The 21353-nt window shown below is 40.8% G+C and overlaps 1 pseudogene; it reads left to right on the forward strand.

The window, feature by feature from the left end:
* Positions 1-19912: 19912 nt before the first annotated feature.
* LOC116756895 lies at positions 19913-20500 on the forward strand (annotated as a pseudogene).
* Positions 20501-21353: the final 853 nt, after the last annotated feature.

Consider the following 21353-nt stretch of genomic DNA (forward strand, 5'->3'; position numbering starts at 1 on the left):
CACCACAGATCCCCTTAGGAGTCCCCTGTAAAGAAATTATTGTTAACTTTGCTATGTGATTGGTCTATGGTGTTCAAGTGCATTTGAAAGTGTCTGCAGAGGGATGGGGTGTGAGATAGGAATCACCAGCTAACTAAAGGGAGGCAAGGTTTGGGCTTTCTGAGAAATACTGACCAGAGCCAGGTTCTGAAATGGTAATGAAACTAAACTAAAGAAGGACTATTGTGCTAAGATTTTACTGAAGCTGTACAGACATTCCTTTATTTTCAAAAACTTTGAAGAACACTCAAAGAATAGATGTCAAGGACAGAGTTTGTTGGAAAACAAAAAATTATTTTCTTTCTAGTAAAGAGTGACAACACAGAAGTTTCTTATAGTTAATAAGAAAGTGTTAAGAAACTAATTTAAGAAAGGAAGGTGCTATTATTATCCCCATTTTTCTGATAAGAAATCGAGGCACAGAGAAGTTCAGCCACTTACCTAAGGTGATGAAGCTGATGAAGGCGAAGTTGGCTCCATATTCCATGTTCTGAAATCGCTAAACAATCCTGTACATATACTCTGAGGAGGAGCTTGGAGCTGAGGTGAAAACTTGAGGACGTGCATTGGATGAGATAAAAATTTATCACAATACAAGTTAGTAATGATGAAATTTAGTGACAGCCAAATGTTAACTGTAACTGGATGCTGTTTATTTGAATATGTATTTCAGTACTCTCTGTGTTTGAAAGGAAATGTTGGCTATTATTAAAATGCGTCCTTTCAATTTGTCAGAGTGATCTTTCTATAGAAGGATTCTTAGCTCATCAAGGTAAACCTCATGCCCTCTCTGACCCTTTCTTTCAATAATTCAACCATAACACGGCGTCCTCACTCACAGCCTGTGACTTCAGATGCCCCTTCCATCATTAACCCAGTGTCAGGCACCTAAAGTGTGAGCTTATGTGCCTAACACGAAGTGGCTCCTAACAGGAAATAATCAGCCTCATGGGACACATATTAATAACCCAAACCTTTTCAGCAGAGAGTGCAAATTGGTAGCCTGCAGGTGAAATTTTGCTTATAATATGCCTTATTTGGTTCATAGAGTGTAATTTTAAAAAATAGGTTTTGGGGGGGACCAAAATCCCAAACCAAAATTTCCCATAAGAACCCAGCCTCTCCATGCCTTTATGCTTACGTTACCTCTCTGTCCCCTGCGGGCAGTTGAGTTTGCAACCCTGTCTTTACAGATATCAAACTCCAAATCATATTAAACCCCATATTCTACTGCAGCAGAACCTGTTTTGAAATGACTCCACCTGCAATTTTCAGTTGAACTGATTATTTAGTCACAGCTTATCCACACGGTAGGTTCTGCAGTCAATGGAGACGTAGAAGGTATGAGTCCAAATTGCCTGCTCGTACATAAATGATGGGCTGAACAGGACAGGGCTGATCACAAAATAATGGGGCAGATGTTTGGAATACAGTAATGCAGAGCCTGGCCCCTAGTAGGAGCTGAACTGCTTTTGATGAAGCGTTGATGGTACATAGGCAGAAGTTTACTAACTGGAATGCTGGAATTTCTGTTTTGCTTTCATTATCACTCTTATACCTATGAAGGTCATTGCTGTTCTCCAAATATTTCTGGCTCTCTGACTTTGGGTGCAGCAGTAGGCTTGCACTTCCTGCCCCCTTGAGGTTGGGCGGGGTCACGTGACTAGTTCTGTCGAATGTGTTGTCAGTGGAGGGATACGTGTCACTTTGGGCAAGGTCATGTAATTGCCAGAAAAAGACCCTCCAGATCTCTCTTTCCTCTCACATGGTGACCAGCAGTGTTTGAGATGGTGGCGGCTCCAGTAGCCTAGAATTCTGAGTGTCTACAATGGGCAGAGGTTTCTGCCAACCTGTGATAGACATATTACAAGAACCAGAAATAAAACTTTATTAACACCCACTAAGATGCGTGGAGTTTTTGTTTGTTTGTTTGTTTGTTTTACTGCAGCATAACCTAGCCAGCCCTGACTAAAATAGTCACTAAATACTAAGAAGTACTAAGTTAAGATTTTAAAAAATCTGAATTCAGTGACTTGGGCCATCAATTTAGAAGTAATGAAAATGCTTCTTTAGGTTCTAGGTCACCATGACTCCAACTCTGGGTCCCATTTTTGAAACCTCCTGTTACCCATGAACTCTTTTCCAGACTTTCCAGCCTTTAACCTTTGCAACTGAACTGGTCAGTAACAGAGCTTTTTTGTTTGTTTGTTTAGGGAAAAGATCCAGCAAGCATCAAGAGGCAGCGGTGACCTCTGAAAGCAAACGTGCAGGGTCTTCCCAGGGCTACATTTTGCAGCAGCCTGACACTCAGAGCCCACAGAGAATAAAAACCAGTATTGTCCAGCTCCTCAGAGGCTTGGCACTATCCCTTCTACAGCAGTTGTGTGTGTCTGGTGGTAACAGAGCTAGGAAAGGCCCAGGAAACTACTGCTCTTTAGAAAGACCTAGACCTGACCAATCCAGTCTGTAATGCAACCCATTTCTTTCAGGTTTCTTTCTCTGTGTAAGTATGTTAACTTTGCATCTGCAATTGAATTTACTTTCTAAACTAGGGATGCATTTTATATTATTAATTTAAAAAGAAATCTCCCTTAAGTTTATTTTTCAAAGTGCAGGAAATATCCCCAAGGACCTACTGCTTGGAAGCGTATGACTGCATTTATCGGCACAAATCACCTACCTGGATGGGAAAAGCTTTACTTAGACCTTATTTTAGACCTTTTTGGTCTGAAAAATGTGAGTTTGGGATGCTCACTAGTGGTTTTAATATACTGTTGGAGAAGTAAGTGTCTGATTAGCTCTTCATTCTGAGCTTTTTATATGATGTTTTAAAGTATTTCAGTAAACATAGAAAGTGCTATTAAGTAAGCAGGATGGTCTATTTGGAGGCTTCATAATCCATTTACTTTATCAGCAAAGAATTTATTGAGCACGTACTAGACTGTGACTGACCTCCTCAGTGGAAGCGACTGTGTCTTGTTCACCTTTTATCTCTACTGCCTAGCCCAGTGCCTGCAATATAATGGGTGCCTGAAGTATGCTTTCATAATTACTGTTCAAAGTGCCATGCAAATGCACCCAGAGAAACACAAGGAAGTCTTCATATTTGATGAACTAATAGTCTAGTGGATTAAAGTAAATGCACAATGAGTTGTAGCCTGTGACAGCAAAGAAAGAATGATTTGAATATTAGTGGTGTAATACAGAAGTATGATGGAGAAGGAAGGAATGTGTGATGGATCCACAAATAATGCAGGAACTTGGGGTCCCTGGGTTCTACTGAGTCTCCACTGACCAGCACTGTGACTGTGGGAAAACTTTTCAACCTTTCTGGACCACTGGGTCTCCAACTGTTAAATGAGGAATTGCCAAACTTTTGACAATTACAAACTTTTAAAAATTGTATTACTGCACTTGAGTGCATTCTTATGAATTTCAAACAAAGCAGATAGGGCAAAAGTTCTCCACTGCTTTAGCTGCACCCCATAAATTTTGGTAAGTTTGTTTTCATTTTCACTCATCTCAAAGTATTTTCTGATCTCCCTTGTGGTTTTATTCTTGGACACATTGGTTATTGAGAGTGTGTTGCTTAATTTCTGCATTTTTGTGAATTCCCCAAATTTCCTTGTTATTGATTTCTAACTTCATTCCATTGTGATTGGGAAACACATGCTTTGTATTATTTCAATCCTTTTAAATTTTTTGTGACTTTTTTATGATCTAACATATGGTTTGTCCTGGAGAATATTCCATGTACAATTGAGAAGAATATGTGTTCTGTCATTATTGAATGGAGTTTTCTATAGATGTCTGTTATAGCTAGTTGTTTTATAGAGTTATTCAAGTCTATTTCCTTGTTAATCTTTTGGCTAGTTGTTCTACCCATCATTGGAAGTTGTATATTGAAATCTCCCATTGTTGTTGTTGAATTGTCTATTTCTCCCTTTAATTCTGCCAGTTTTTGCTTCATGTATTTTGGGTGCTCTGTTGTTTTATATATATATATATATATATATATATATATATACACACACTAATGTAGATTATAAAATATATATTTATTTATACAATATATATTATACATCTATATTTAATATAATATATATATATTATATAATATAATGTAGATGATAAAGTATATAATATATAATGTATTTTGGATGCTCTCTTGTTAGGTGTATATATATACAGTATATAATATATATATTTATACAATATATATTATACATCTATATTAGGTCATATATTATATACACATTATATATTATATATAGATGTATAATGTATGTAATATATAATACCTCTGTATGATGCATATATGTCCTATATTTTCTTGACCCTTTTATCATTATAAAATGTCCTTCATCTCTTGCAACAATTTTTTCTTCAAGTCTGTTTTATCTTCAGCCACTTCAGCTCTCTTTTGATCATTGTTTTAAGGTGCATATTTTTCTGTTATTTTTACTTTCAATCTATCTGTGACTTTGAATCTAAAGCATGTCTTTTGTAGACAGTATGTAGTTGAGTCAAATTTTTTTAACTCATTCTGCCAATCATTTACTTTAATTGGGGTGTTTATTCCTTTCACATTTACTGAAATTACTAAGATAGTTTTATTGACTGTGCCCCCTAAAATTCATGTGTGGAAGCCCAAACCCCCAATGTGACTATATTTGGAGAAAGGCCCTTAAAAGAGGTAGTTAAGGTTAATTGAGGTCATAAAAGTGGGGTCCTAATCCAGTTGGACTTATATTCTTCTAACAGAGGAAGAGACACCAGAGGTCTTTCTCTCTGTGTGTTCACAGAGAAAAGCCCATGTGACGACACAGTGAGAAGGTGACCATCTGCAAGCTAGGAAGAGAGTCTTACCAGAACCAACCCTGCTAGCGCAGTTTCCAAACCTGTGAGAAAACAAGTATCTGTTGTTTAAGCTTCCTAGTCTGTGGTATTTTCTTATGGCAGCTTGAGCAGACTAATAAAGGCAGGATTTACATCTGCCATTTTGCCATTTGTTTCCTACATATCTTATGTCTTCTTGTTCCTGTATTACTCCTTTACTGCCTTCTTTTGTGTTAAATAACTATTATCTTGTATAGCATTTTAATTCTCTTGTTAATTCTTTTACTATATATTTTTGAATTATTTTCTTGGTAGTTTTCCTGGGAATTACAGTAACATCTTAATTTAAAACAGTCCAGTTCAAATTAAAACCAACTTAATTTTAATAGTATACAAAACATTGTTCCTATATAACTTCTTTGTGTAGTTATTATCATAAAAATTATAAAAATTTGCACTGTGTACCCTTCAACACATATTTATAATTATTATTTTCTGTCTTTAAAGTTAGGAGAAAAAAAGTGTTATAAACAAAAAATACATGAATACTGTCTCAGTGCTTGTTTACTTGACAATGTCAATTTCTTCTTCAAAGGATAGTTTTGCAGTACACAGATTTCTTGATTTACACCGTTTTCTTTCAGCACTTTGAAAGAAACTGCTTTCAGCACTGCTTTCCGGCCTCCATGGTTTCTGAAGAAAAATTGGCTGCTAAACTTATTGAAGCCTTTTTTTTTTTTTGGTATGTAATGAGTTGCTACTCTCTTGCTGCTTTCAAGATTCTCTCTTTGCCTTTGGTATTAGAGAGTTTGAGTATGATGTATCTTGGTATGAATCTCTAAGTTTATACTACTTGGAGTTCAGTGGAGTTCTTGGATATGTAGATTAATGTTTTTCATCAAATTTGAGAAATTTTCAACCATTATTTATTCAAATATTCTTTCTGCTCTTTTCTCTGTCTCCTCTCCTTCTGGAACTCTCACTGTGCATATGATGTTATGGTTGACATATCTCAGACTCTGTTCTTTTTCTTTTTTAATTCTTTTACCCTTCTATTCCTCAGACTAGATCATCTTAATTAACATGATCAAGTTCACTGATTCTTTCTTCTGCCTGATCTAATCTGTTGTTTAACCCCTGTAATTTTTAAATTTCAGTTACTGTATTTCTCAACTTCAGTATTTCTATTTGGTTCTTTTCTTGTTATGTCTGTTTCTTTACAATATCCTCTATTTGATGAAACATTAATCTCATACTCCCCTTTAGCTCTTTAAACATGGCTTTCTTTAGGTTTTTTTGTTTGTTTGTTTGTTTTTTAACATATTTTAAACAGTTGATTTAAAGTCTTTGACTAGTGAGTCCAATGTCTGGGCTTCCTCAAGGACAGGTTCTATTGATTGCTTTTTCCTCCCTCTGTGTATGGTTTATACTTTCTGGTATATTTACATGTCTTATATTTTTTGTTGTTGTTGAAAACTGGACATTTAAAATAATACAATGTGCCAATTCTAGAATTCAGAGTCTGCCCCATTTCCAGAGTTTGTTATTATTGCTATTTTTTGTAGTTGTTGTTTACTTAGTAAATTTTCTGAACAATTCTCTAGAGCCTGTATTCTTTGTCATGTGTGACCACTGAACTCTCTGCTTGTTTAGCTTTGGTGGTCCCTAGTAATTCACCAGAGATTTCATTATCCAAAGGTGAGAGCTTAGGGTATTCTCAGGTCTTTTCTAGTCATGTGAACAGTCCTGACATGTTCACAGCCCTGTGCGTAACTGCTTTGCACAATCCCTGAAATTGTACAATTTGTGTCAATATATCATGGCTTGTACATGCATATATGTATTTTATTCTTACTAGAATGGTGAGAACACTGTACAAAACTAATTCAGCTTTTTAAATGTCACTTTTTGATACATGCACATTCCATCAACACTCTCTACCTTAAACTTACTGATTAGTAAGGAACAACAGAAAGGAAAAGGAACTTGCTTCTGTGTTGGAAGCAAGTTCTGGTTTGAATGGAAAACATGCCTCTTAGGGCTGTCACAGCCCCCACTTCCTCAGTTACAGATACTGTGTGATTATTTTGTATTTGCTTTGAGTCTCACTGAATTTCCATGTATCCACTAGAATTCTTTGCTCATTTTTCATCATGAATGCTATACATGAGTGGGGCAACCAGACCAGTGAGCATGCATATTGCACATACCTCCTGGGTTCATGCACATGCTCCATTGTCCCATTGGACTTCACTTACAACACACAAGTTCGAAGATAAAAGAATTTTAAGATGACTATAACTCGTGTTGTGATGGCATGACAAGAGTTCTCACCAGTGAGATGGAGGCAGAAGCCTACCGGGACTTCTGGTAAAGTCCTACTTTCAAGAAACATTCGTTATTCCTTGTTTCTTTGATTTTACTTTTTTACTCCTGCTTAAAATGGGGACACGAGACTGAAGGATGGGCAGCTGGTTGCCTAGGAGGCAATGAACATGAAGGTAAGAACATGTGGTTAGGAGGTTGGAATAAAAAGCTGAAGGGAACGTGGATCTTCAGAGCCTCTACTTCTTATGTGAGGAAAATGAATCCCTGTGTGATGAAGCCACTATTTTTCAGGTGTCTGTTACCTGTTGCAGAATGCATCCATAACTTATACTCATTAATTTTAAATACTGCATTTATCAGGTACTAAATTCCCATAGACACATGATTCTCTTTCTATACTTCTAAACCATCCCATCCCACTAATTTTTCCCACTGATTTTTAAAACACATTTCTATGCTAAAATCACACTCTTTTAACAGCTATAGATTTATGGGATGTTTTGCAATCTGTTAAGGGTAATGCCTCTGTTTACTTTTTTTAAAGGCCTTAATTAATTCTGTCCATATTCACTTCCATATGAATTTTAAAACATGCTTGTCAATTTCTGTGAAAATTTAGTAGAATTTTGATTGCGATTACATTGAATTTATGGATTCATTTGGGAAGAATCAAAATCTTAACATTTTCAATATTTCCATCTAGGAGGAACGTAGCATAACTCTCCATTTCTGTAGCTCTTCCATATTTATTTAGATTTTCCATATTTCCTTCAGTAGCTTTTTAGTTTTACTTACATAGGGCCTACACATTCTTGTTAGATTTATTGCTAGGTGTTATATCTTTTGTTTCTATTGTGAATGGGGTTTGTTTTTTCCCATTGTGTTTTCTAATTGGGTTTTGCTAATTTATGGTAAAGCTATTATTTTTTATTAATCTTGATTCTGTATTCAGCCAGCTGGCTAGAGTATTTCCCCCAGATGCTTTCTAGGATTCCCATTTCAGCTCTAAAAGTGCTAGAACTTAGGTGTTACAGAACTTCATAATTGGAAGGTGATGTTTGGTCAAGGTCAAAGGAAAAGCTTCATGGAAGGGGTGAGATTTCATTGTCATCATTATTCTACTGGCTAATTCTACTGGTGGGAATGTCTCCAAGTCTGTGTGTTTGTTTATTTTTAGTGGTTTGTTTACTTTTAGTGATAGGCTCTTTCTGCTTCCTTCAGGCTCCTCTGCATTTCTTTATTGTTCAATCCCTGCCTGCACAATTGTTTCCAAAGGTGCTCTAACGTGATGGGCTGAGTAAGCATTGCAGCAGAAATTCCCGAAACAGCTCCAGCATTGCTCACAGTTGTTCTTACTGGTAATCAATATCTTCTTTTGCCCCCAAATCCAAAGAGCTAAGATGTGAATTCAGATTTTTTTACTAGGAACTATATTGGAAGTCCACAGCCAAGTTTTTCATTAAACATTTTAGACTTTTGGCTTACTAGGTTGAAATTGAACTTGGAGTGATTCTGAAAGAATGACTGGTAGCCAAGAAGTCATATTACCTTCTCTTACTCCACAACCCTCAAAGTCCCTAAAAAATGTGTCTTCTATTGATAGTGTTAACAAATATTTAGCACTCAGCTTCCAACGTCTTGCTTTTGACCATGGTAATACACATGCTTTAATGGACCAGTGTTCAAACTTGGACTTACCATGACATCTGTATTGCATGTCACGCATGTATCTTCACATCTGGAACATTTTAGATGTTTCCAAACTAAACGAGCAGTGGGGGAGAGAAAGGGAGAGATGGGAAGCCTTCTTTTCCAAATAGATAAGTCTGTGAAAATTTTCCTGCAACTCTTTGAAGATATCTGAGGGATAATAATCTCTGAGTCAAGAGGCCTGTGTTGAAACCTGGCTCTACTACTTAATAGCTATGCCAGTCCCATAACTCATCCTCTGCCTCCCTAAGTCTTGTTTCCCTCTTACAGGAGTGTTGTAAGGGTAAAGTGAGATGAGGTCGACAAAAGAACCATGGAAACTGTAAAGTACTAGGCAGATGTGAATTGTTAGTGACTTCAGAATGTTGAACGCTTCTTTTTACCTGCTGTAACATGCTTAGAGATGTGTAACCCAAAGGTGAAAAGAACCCCCAAATGGTCCCAATACATAAGAAAATCATACTTCAGCATGATGAAAACCTTTATAAAATATATAATTAGGGGCTTCCCTGGTGGCGCAGTGGTTGAGAATCCACCTGCCGATGCAGGGGACACGGGTTCGAGCCCTGGTCTGGGAAGATCTCACATGCCGCGGAGCAACTAGGCCCGTGAGCCACAAGTACTGAGCCTGCGCGTCTGGAGCCTGTGCTCCGCAACAAGAGAGGCCGCGATAGTGAGAGGCCCGCGCGCCGCGATGAAGAGTGGTCTCTGTTTGCTGCAACTAGAGAAAGCCCTCGCACAGAAACGAAGACCCAACACAGCCAAAAATAAATAAATAAATAAATAAATAAATAAATATATATATATATATATAGTTAAAGTAAAATGCGTGACTTCACGATAAAATATTGATGAAAAGTTTCAAAAACAAGTCATAAAGTATAAATGCAAATAGTTAGCATTGTTCTGATGTTTGAACTAGTGGCTTCAAAATCGAAAAAGAGAAAACACAACTGTGACAGCTTGACTGAATCAAATGCACAGAATCACTTCAGTCTTGTCAAGCCCCCTACCTGATATCTTTCCCTAGGGTTAGAGAGCACACACTTTTCTGATTGGTTAGATCCTGTCTCTTGATTGTGTGTAGGAGGCACTGGCTTTCAGATGATGATCACCATCATCACATTAATTCTTATTGCTGCTGTAACAGATTCCCCCAAACTTCGTGAAAACAACAGATTTACTGTTTTATAGTTCTGGAGGTCAGAAGTCCAAAATGGGTCAGCAGGGATGTGTTCCTTCCGGAGGCTCTGGGAGAGAATCTGTCCCCTGCCTTTTCCAGTTTCTACAGGCTGCCTGGGTCAATGACTCTCTTGGCATCTCTCTGACATCTGCCTCCATCATCACCGTACGTACCTTCTCTGAAATCTGACCGTCCTGCCTCCCTCTTTTTAAAAAAAAAAAAACAAACTTTATTTTTATTTATTTGTTGTTTTTGCAGTACGCAGGCCTCTCACTGTTGTGGCCTCTCCCGTTGCGGAGCACAGGCTCCAGACGCGCAGGCTCTGTGGCCATGGCTCACGGGCCCAGCTGTTCCGCGGCATGTGGGATCTTCCCGGACCGGGGCACGAACCCGTGTTTCCTGCTTCGGCAGGCGGACTCTCAACCACTGCACCACCAGGGAAGCCCCTGCCTCCCTCTTATAAGGATCCTTGTGATCATCACATCACATCAGCCCACCTAGATAATCCAGGATACCCTCCCCCCATCTCAAGGCCCTTAATCACCTCTGCAAAGTCCCTTTTGCCATGTGAGATAACATATTCACAGATTCCTATGGAGGTGCACATCTTGGGGGAGGGGCAACATTCAGGCCATCATAATTATTGACAACACAACACTTACGAGCATTGTTTACATGATAAGCACCATTCTAGGCACCTCAAATACATTCAGTCAAAAAACCTGATGAGAAAGATAATATTCTCTCCACCCTAAGGTCATGCCATTGAGGCGCAAAGAGGTTAAGTAACTTGCCCAACGTCAGACAGCTAGGATTTCAACCCAGGTGGGCTGACTCTAGAGCCCAAACTCTTCACCAGTATGCTTTTGCAAAGTGAACAGATTGGTCCACTAGATGTTGAGGAAGCAGAAGCTCCTAAATATAGTTATTGCAGAGGCTATGATTTTATAACAACAATGGTAATAAATGTTTTAATCGTGGTTTACAATTTCTAAAGCACATTCCCAGCAATTTCCATGAAACTTTCCCATAATCCTATATCTCAAAATAATCTTTCTTTTCACTAAATCCTCTTCTTTTTTGACTTATTTAAATAGCAAGGGTTTGCAATATGCCTTCCACTGGAATTTGTGTACATGTGTATTTGTTCTGTCTGTTCAACTGTGAGACCCCTAAGTAAAGTGGAAACAAGCATCCATTTCGTAAACAAAGCAAAACAAAATGAAACTTAGTAGAGTGGCTTGAAACTGATAGTATTCATGAATATGTGTTCAGTTGAATAGTATACCTGAGACTGAGTACTGTTTTGGAAGTACTATAGAACCTACAAAGTAGATACGATAGACTGCACTTTGATGACCCCAAAGAACCATGCCTTTCAGTATCCAAGTTTTTGAGTATTATCCTCTCATCTGACTCTGGGCTGAGCCTACAACTGCTTTAACCAACTGAATATGATGAAAGTGATGTTTTCTCCCTCTTAGAATGGATTTGTACCCAGTGCCTTATGTGTCCCAGAACTGAGAAGCTTTCGTTTTCCGAAGTCCAGGCCTCTGATGCCACAGGACTGGATTGTCTCAAAGTGTTTCTCAGGGTTGAGGGGGCCCAATCTAAAGCTGGAAGCTGGGCTCTTCAGGGCCCTGGGAGGGTCAGGGACCTGCACCAGGGTAGGAAGGACTCAAATAGGGTTGGCTGCATGGGTCCTGGAGAGGCAGGAAGCTGCATGCCACACTTGGGGATCTCAGCCAAGAGTCAGCCCAGGGCTGGTGCAGAGGAGGCTGAGCACAGTGCCTCCTAGTGGATAGTGAGGGCTGTGGTAGAAAGGCCAGGAGGGGCTGCTGGGACCCCTCCTTGAGGTTTTTCTTAACTGCTTAAATGGTAGAATTCATGAATGGCTTCAAAAGGAGAAAAGGGGTAGATCTCACTTCCACACTTCATGGTGGGGTAAGCCCACCCCAGTGTTGTTGAAATGAACACATTTAATGAGCAGTTACTGTGTGCCTGGTCCTTGCAGACATTTCTCCTTTGATGCTCACAACAGCCCTATTATCACGTAGACCAGGTCTCGGAGCAGGACATGTTTGCACTTCAAAACACACATTCAGCTTAACCTGAAGCTCAGGCTTTTAGCCACCCTCTTATACCGCCTTTCTCAATTCTAAACTCAATTTTAAATTTGAATCAAATTTAGCAACTTAATCTTCTGATGCTGGGGGTTGAAGTTCAAGAATCAGGTTTAGGAAGGTTTTTCTCCTTAGGCTTTGCAGAGGAAAACCATCTGCAAACATCAAGTGCTGCTGGATTAAAGAGAATATATTTCAAAGAGAGTTGTTATTTTATTTTCAGGATTAAATGCCCTCCTTTTTAGAATCCTGGGTTTAAAATTTTAAATGTAGACACCCAGTTTGGTGGAGCGCTGGCTGAGAACGGACATCTCTCCCCACTACATGCCACCCTGGTCTTAGCCATGCGTCCCAATGTCCAGGTCCCTCTGCTACAGTCACGCCTGAGTCACCGTTTTTGGACAGTCTGTGGACCCCATGAAGGGCCCTGTGGGGACCAGAAATCCAGTACATTCACAGTAGTCAAAGATGTTTACAATGTGAATCAGCAGTTAAGAGCAACTTCTTCCTCCCTAAAAAGTCACATCTTTCATACAAACTATACTAATTATGCTGTTTAGTTTTGTTTTTCCAAGGCAAATGACAAGAAAAATGTATAACCAAGGGACTGGTTGACAGAAGTGAAGAAATATGAGACAAGTAAAATAGAGAACGAAAAGTAATGAGAAAAGTGATTAAAAGAACGGAACTGTGTGGCTTGCTTTATGGGTAATGAGCCTGAACTAAGTGAAGAAGTTGCATGTATTTATGGAACCTACAGGATAGATGGGGGGAGTAGGTTCCTCCCAATCTCTAACTGGATTTTGTTTCCAAACTGGGTGGATAATTTAACAGCAGAGTGAGAGAGCTGTCCTGGGGTCACCCTGGCTGTGACCCTGTAAGAGAAGCTGGCCATGTACACAATTTCCGCTTTTATTATTATTATTATTTTTCTCCTGCCCTCAGATTCCACTCTGTCTGGACTTATCTGGAATTTCACACCCATTCATACTCATATATTCATTGCCTCCCTCCCCAGCCTCAGATCTGCTTACCAAGAGTCTCCTTTTCACCCTATATTAGTTTCCTGTAGTTGTGTAACAAATTACCCCAAATCGGGAGGCTTAAAATCAACAGAAACTCATTCTCTCACTGTTCTGGAGGCCAGAAATCTGAAATCAAGGGGATGGCAGGACTGAACTCTCATTCATGGGTCTAAGGGAGAATGCTTCTTTGCCTCTTCCGGCTTCTGGTGGCCCCAGGTGTTCCCCGGCTTGTAGCTGCAGAACTCAAGTCTCTGCCCCTGTCTTCACATAGCCCTCTCCTCCTCTCCCTCTGCCTTTCTCTTATAAGAACCCTTGTCATAGGATTTCGGGCCCACTCAGATAACCCAGAATGATCTCACCTGGAGATCCTTGACTTACTGGCTTCCGCAAAGACCCCTTTTCAGAATAAAGTCCCACCAGAGGTTTGGGGTGGTCATATCCATTGGTGGGGAGCCATCACTGAACCCCTTCTTCTAAATTCAAGGATTTCTTACTCCCTAGGCAAGAGAAAAGTCAATCAAAAAGGAATCCATTTATATGCACCGAGGCATTTTGTAACATACTTTCCTGGCCTCTCCAGTTTTCTTATAAGCCACAGCTGTTTAAGATCATCATTCACTTGTAATCTCTTTCTCAGATCTCCCTTGAAGCTCCTAGTCTGCTTGGCTTTAGGGTTCTATGTATTCAGCTGTACACCCTGGTTTGCCTGAGACAGTCCTGGCTGATCTCAGTGTCCTTTCTAGTTGATACCCTCTTATCTCTCAAAATCCTGGTTTGGATGATACCCCTTAGCTGGAACATTTTCCTTTTTAGAGGCAGGACTTAAGGGACAATAGACAGAAAGCATTCTGTTTAGTGAGTGATGAGTGATGAAGAGGGTGAGGCCTTTGCCTGAACTTGCAAATTTGGAGGCTAAAAAATGGGAGTGGGGAAGGTTTGAGAGAGAGAGTAGCACACAGAATAGGCCGCAGAGTAGATCAAGACCAGACTTCCATTCCACTGACTAAGGGAAGAATGAGCCTCTCCTAACAGCGTGGGGCCTGTTTCCCTGTCTGAAATAGTCCAAGAGCAATTAGCTTCTGAAATTTGAACCTCTGATCCAATCTTATTATTTGATTTGGTGAAATATGGTCTCTACAAGTTTGCAAGCAAAATACTTCCCAGAATGATTTGGTGACAATTTAAGCAACTTTAAAAAAAATTTTTCCCCACCTCTACTCAAGGAACCAAGGGATTCTGTCTTTTGGGGAAGGTGCTCATAGGACAATGGACTTCACCTCTCTGTCTCTCTCAACACTCAAAACACAGGGAGCTGCTTAAAGAGTTGGGCACATTGTTCAGTTTGAAAGAACACGCCTGTTTTTTTTGCACCACCCTCACAGTCCAATAAATCATCAAAGGGAGGCTGAAATGGTGCAATCACTTTGGAAAACAGCGTGGTAGTTTCTTAGAAAGTTAAATATACTCCTCCCTCATGACCCAGCAGCTTGACTCTTAGGTATTTACCTAAGAGAAATGAAACTTTATGTTCATAATAAGGGTTGTACAGGAATACTGACAGCAATGTTATTCAGAATAGCCCCAAACTGGACAAATCCCAAATGTTCCTCCACAGGAGAATTGAGAAACCTATAATAATATAATCACGTAATGGAATGGTAGTTAGCAATTAAAAACAATTACCGATTAAATCAATCGATCACCAAGTCCTATGGATTGTACTCTCCAAAATCTATCTGCTTCCCTCCCCTCACTATCACCATGCTAGTCCAAACTCCCATAATCATCCCTCACTCTGAGGAATGCAACAGTCTTCACCTGGCTTCCCCCCTTCTGCTCGTCCTTCCTCACATCCATTCCCCACACAGCAGCCAGAGTGATCTTCCAAAACATGACTCTGATCTTGGCACCCACTTACTCCGACCCTTCCCCCCTCCCCCATCTCCAGTGAGTCAAATTCCTTCATGCACTGGGGTCTGGCCAAGGTCGTTCTGCCCACAACACAGCACTCCCCATCTTCTCCTGCTCAACTTACTCCTCATCTCCTCCAGGAGGGGAGGTGGGCTCTGGTCCTGTTTTAGAGCAAGACTCTGTCACCCTTTCTAGTGGCATCCTGTGCTTTCAATCCTCATGGTGCCATCACAATGATTGTGAAACAGGGTTTAGACTGATTACTTGCTATTTTATTTTTTTTGGTATTATTTTCCTATTGTGGCTATAACAAATTACCACAAACTTAGTGGCTTAAAATAACACAAGTTTATTATCTTACATTTCTGGAGGTCAGAAAGCCAAAAAGGGTTTCCCTGGGCTGAAATCAAGGTGTCAGCAGGGCTGCATTCCCTCTGGAAACTTTAGGGGGAAATCCATTTTTTTGCCTTTTCCAGCTGCTAAAGGTCACATACGTTCCTTGGCTTGTGGCCCCTTCTCTCTCTCCTGACTCTGCTTTTTATCACGTCTCTCTTGACTCTGGTCCTCCTGCCTCTCTCTTATAAGGATGCTGGTGATTACCTTGGGCCTACCTGGATAATCCAAGCTCATTTTTCCTTCTCAAGAACCTTAGCTTAATAATACCTTCAAAGTCCCTTTGTGCAAGGTAACATATTTACAAGGTCCAACTGTTAGGATGTAGACATTTTGGGGGCCACTCTTTGGCCTATCACATTTGTCTTCTCCCCAAATATTAAGCTCAACTGAAGATAAGGACCACACCTGTCTTGTCCACTGCTGCACTCAGACTGCTAGCAGGTGCCTTGTACATTATAGGTGCTAAATAATACATTTGCTGCGTAAAGTAATAGCATTGGGGCCACTTGCATGCAATTCGCTTAGATTTTATAATTCCATGTTTCAGTTTTATTTCCAAGTTTAAGACTGTAATGTCTTTTGTAGTTCTGTAGCCATTGAGGAAAGAGGGCCCATTCTACCTGGACCTTCTAGCCTCAAGCCAAAATTGTTCTAAAAACCACCTGTTCCACGACTCAGTGATTCACTATTTTTGTCCATAGAGTTTTTCTACATTAAATTATCTTTGCCTAATTATCTAACGCTTGGGACCAAACTCCCTTGAACTCCTTCTACTTTAAAAGTGTTCTCACCTGCCTCATGAATGCCACAATTTGCAGGAATCAGCTGCATCCTCCAGCCCAACAGGCTTCTAAGAGATTTTTGGCCCAACAGTGTATCTCCAAGCCAGAGTTCTTCAAACACTATTTCCAACCTCTACATACTACTTCGTTGGCAATCTACAAATGGAGTTCCTGATATCAGTATTCTTTTTAAAAAATTTATTTTATTGAAGTACAGTTGATTTATAAGGTTGTGTTTCTGCTATACAGCAAAGTGATTCAGTTGTACATATATATACACATTCTTTTTCATACTATTTTCCATTGTGGTTTATTATAGGATATTGAATGTAGTTCTCTGTGATGTACAGTAGGACCTTGTTGTTTTTCCATCCTGTATATACTAGTTTGCATCTGTTAACCCCAAACTCCCAATCCATCCCTCCTCTTCCCTCTCTCCCCCTTGGCAACCACAAGTCTGTTCTCTATGTCTGTGAATCTCTTTCTGTTTCACAGATAGGTTCATTTGTGTCATATTTTAGATTCTACATATAAGTGATATCATATGGTATTTGTCCTTTCTCTGACTTACTTCACTTAGTATGATAATCTCTAGGTCCATCCATATTGCTGCAAACGGCATTATTTCATTCTTTTTTTATGGCTGAGTACTATTCCAGTGTGTCTATATGTTATACATATGCCACAGTTTTTTCATCCATTTATCTGTTGATGGACATTAAGGTTGTTTTCACGTCTTGACTATTGTAACTGGTGCTGCTATGAACATTGGGATGCATGTATCTTTTTGAATTATAGTTTTTTTCAGATGTGTGCCCAGGAGTGGAATAGCTGGATCATATGGCAACTCTATTTTTGTTTTTTGAGGGACCTCTATACTGTTTTCCATAGTGGCTGCACCAATTTACGTTCCCACCAACAGTGTAGGCGGGTTCCCTTTTCTCTACATCCTCTCCAGCGCTTATTATTTGTGGACTTCGATATCAGTATTCTGAGAGCCATATGATAGCACAAAAAGTACAATAATTTCAACTCAATTTTAAGAGTATTGTTTTAGCCTCTGCCATATTGAGAATCTCCCAGGTCAGGAGAGGGAAAGAAGAGACGAAAGAAAGGTGTGTGTGTGCATTTAAAGCAGGGACACATTACAACTGCATACTGAACCCATGTCCTTTTTCTTTCTTTTTTTTTTTTTTTTTTTTGTGATACGTGGGCCTCTCACTGTTGTGGCCTCTCCCGTTGCGGAGCACAGGCTCTGGACGCGCAGGCTCAGCAGCCATGGCTCATGGGCCCAGCCGCTCCGCGGCACGTGGGATCTTCCCGGACCGGGGCACGAACCCGTGTCCCCTGCATCGACAGGCGGACTCCCAACCACTGCGCCACCAGGGAAGCCCCTGACCCCATTTCTAAACTGAAACTTTCGTAGATGAGTGAAATAAGTGAATTCTTTCAATAAACTAAAACAAAAATAGAGAAAATTGTCAGTCAAACCAATTCCTCGATATCATGTCCTCAAGGAAGGAAAAGTTGGTTATCTAAATTTTTTGTTTTTTTACAGCTGTTTTGATTCTATGTAGGACCAGTCTGATTTGAAAGTATTATTCATCTGGTAAATAACCAAACAGATTTAGGACACTGCAAACCTAATTCCACTCATGAACATCTTCTTGTCTTATCTGTTCTGTTTTGAAATCTTGTCTTGGCTTGTTCCACAAGGATCTTATGAAATGTTTCTCCTCCCGTCCCCCCACCAAAAAAGTGGAGCAGTACAGTCATTAAGCCCATTGTCTCCTCCTAGCCTTGCCTGGACTTAGAGCACAATGCCTGGACGTATGAGGCTGTGGAGCATTATTCATTGCTCACAGAGAGGCCAAGTGAGTCGGGATTAGCCTCAACAATGCACCCTACTATTTGCTATTTGGCCAGGAGCAGGGTTCTCATCCAATACAACGCGTGTGCACATTCAGCTCATTGCTTGTCCATGTACATCCCCACACACAGGGAGGAGTTTTGCAATCCAAAGTGACAACCATGTGTCCTTGGCTTTGTTCCCACCAGGGACAGGAAGGAGACTGCTCTGCGCTCTGCATTCTATCTCCTTGGCTGCTAACCCTCTAATGCAATTATCTGGGAAAAGGACTCGAGTTTCCTTGCAGTCTTTATATGGACATCTTGTGCTGGTTATTAAGGAATTTTCTTTATTAAAGAGGCACTTTGACTTAACCTCAAGTGGTCACTAAGGTATCCAGGCATCACAACAAGAACTTCACTGGATCAATACTAGAAAATTACTTCAAGAAAAGGGAAATCAAGCTGAAGAGAAATATGGCCAAGAGACTCATATATAACTAGTCCTCTGTTTAGGGATATCAAAGCCTGTGTTGCTGAACATAAGTAGGAAGCTTGAAGAATAGACTTAAATTTTACAAAGGGAAGAAGGCTCTTCCATTGAGTGCTAAAAGTATTATAAAATTTCCAAGTCTAGGTGTTGTAAAGTCATTGCCTCCCTTCAGTCCTTACGTGATTTAGATCCCCTTGGCTGTGAGGGTAGACTGTGAGGGACTCCTTCTGATTCATGGGAAACCAGTGTAGCTACAAGCACCTGCCTGAGAACTACCTATCATTTTGAGTCCAAATATTTATTCCCGCAGCAGAGGCTGACAGAAACTGACAGGCATTTTGAATTTAGTCCTTCATACAGCAACAGGTAAGCAATGATCACCTGTGTATGAGGAAGCCTCCATATGAGAAATTTACTCAGCCAGGTACCTCCCTGCTGTGACCAGAGGGAAAAGCAGCCCTTCAATTCAATACCTGAATTATTTTCCTATCGCCTCTGTGACAAATTACGGCATTACTGGTTTTAAGCAACACAAACTTAGCATCTTATAATTCTGGAGTTCAGCAGTCCAAAATGGGTCTCACTGGACAAAAATAAAGATTTCAGCAGAGTTACTTTGCTTCTGGAGACTCTAGAGGGAAATATGTTTCCTTCCCTTCTTCAGCTTCTAGAAGTTGCCCTCAATCCTTGGTTCGTGGCCCCTTCCAGCAATCCCACCACTCTGACACCTGCTTCCATTGTCACGGTTCCTTTTCTGACCCTCCTGACTCCCTCTTTCTCTTATAAGGACCCTTGTGATTACATTGGGCACAACCAGATAACCCAGGATCATCTCAAGATCATTATATTTAATCACATGTGCTAAATCCTCTTTGCCATGTAAGGTAATATACTCACAGTTTCAACGACTAAGACTTGGACATCTCTGGAGGCTATTATGCTGCCAAACCCAGTACCCCTTTCCATTTTCAAGCCAGAAGCTATTGGACATTTCTATATTTAACTCTGGCTCTACTCATCTCAACTGACCCAAAGTATTACTTGTAACTTCCTACTCCTTTACAAGATTGAGAGCGTCTAAGAAAAGCAGACGCTGTATTCTGCTTACTTACTGTTGCATTCTTCATAGTCCTTAGCGTGATGGAAAAAAAGTCAATAAAACGGACTTACTGAAAATTAAAAACTCCTGCCCATTGAAAGACATCACTGAGTGCTTTCCCAGGCAGCTGCCGAAGATGGCGGAGGGGCAGGTCCTGGTGCTCGATGGCTGAGGCCATCTCCTGGGCCTCCAGGCGGCCATCATGGCCAAGCAGGTGCTTCTGGGTTGAAAGGTGGTGGTCGTGCAGCTGTGAAGGCATCAGCATTTATGGAAATTTCTATAGAAACAAGTTGAAGTACCTGGCCTTCCTCTGCAAGCGGATGCGGCCCCTACCACTTCCGAGCCCCTAGCCGCATCTTCTGGCGGACAGTGCGAGGCATGCTGCCCCACAGGACCAAGCGAGGCCAGGCCACTCGGGACCGCCTCAAGGTGTTTGATGGGATCCCGCCATCCTATGACAAGAAACAGCGGATGGTGGTTCCTGCCGCCCTCAAGGTTGTGTGTCTGAAGCCTGTGCGGGAGTTTGCCTACCTAGGCTCGTGAGGTTGGCTGGAAGTACCAGGCAGTAACAGCCACCCTGGAGGAGAAGAGAAAGGAGAAGGCCAAGATCCACTACCGGAAAAAGAAGCAGCTTCTGAGGCTACGGAAGCAAGCCGAAAAGAACAGAGAGAAGAAAACTGACAAGTTCACAGAGGTCCTCAAGACCCATGGATTCCTAGTCTGAGTGCAATAAAACTGACTGTTTATTCTTAATGCTTGGCCTGGCCTGCCCTTCCTCCATTGCCACCCTAGGATGTGGGGGGCACCCAGGGGCTGCCATCCAGGTGCCACAGGCAGTCTGGGGCTTAGAAGACTGGGTATAGTGAAGCGGCCTTAGTCACTGCTGTTTAAGAAAGGCCATTTTAAAAGAGTAGACAGTTATAAGGGCTGTGCAGGCAGAATTTGCCTGTGACCTATTCATTCATGAGAGTTTTAGGACATGGACAGTTGGAACAACCAGTGGTGTTGCAATATTGGCAAAAGTGAGCTGGAAGACCTAATTGGAAGGGACCCCTGCATCGCTTACAGGGAGTCTGTTTAAGCGTCCCACATGGTCAGTACTATACTCTGCAGCTGTGAGGATGTGAGGGATGCTTGGGCAGCACGAGTCTGGGGTTCTAAAAGGTGTTTATGGAAGGGAAGTACAGCCCAAGGGGTCACAGGCATTGCCCTTGTGTCTTCCCTATATTTTGTGATCCAAAACTAATAAATTATTTTTTTTTTTTTTTTTTTTTTTTTTTGCGTTACATGGGCCTCTCACTGTTGTGGCCTCTCCCGTCGCGGAGCACAGGCTCAGCAGCCATGGCTCACGGGCCCAGCCGCTCCGCGGCACGCGGGATCCTCCCAGACTGGGGCACGAACCCGCGTCCCCTGCATCGGCAGGCAGAATCTCAACCCCTGTGCCACCAGGGAAGCCCTAAATTATTTTTAAAGAAAAAAAAAAAAAGAAAAAGAAAGACATCATTGAGTAGCGGGGCAAAATTAGATGGGATTTCTGCTTCCAGCAATGTCTAAATAACAGGGACTAGGTTTACCTT

Source organism: Phocoena sinus, chromosome 7 (assembly GCF_008692025.1).
Source record: "Phocoena sinus isolate mPhoSin1 chromosome 7, mPhoSin1.pri, whole genome shotgun sequence".
NCBI lineage: Eukaryota > Metazoa > Chordata > Mammalia > Artiodactyla > Phocoenidae > Phocoena > Phocoena sinus.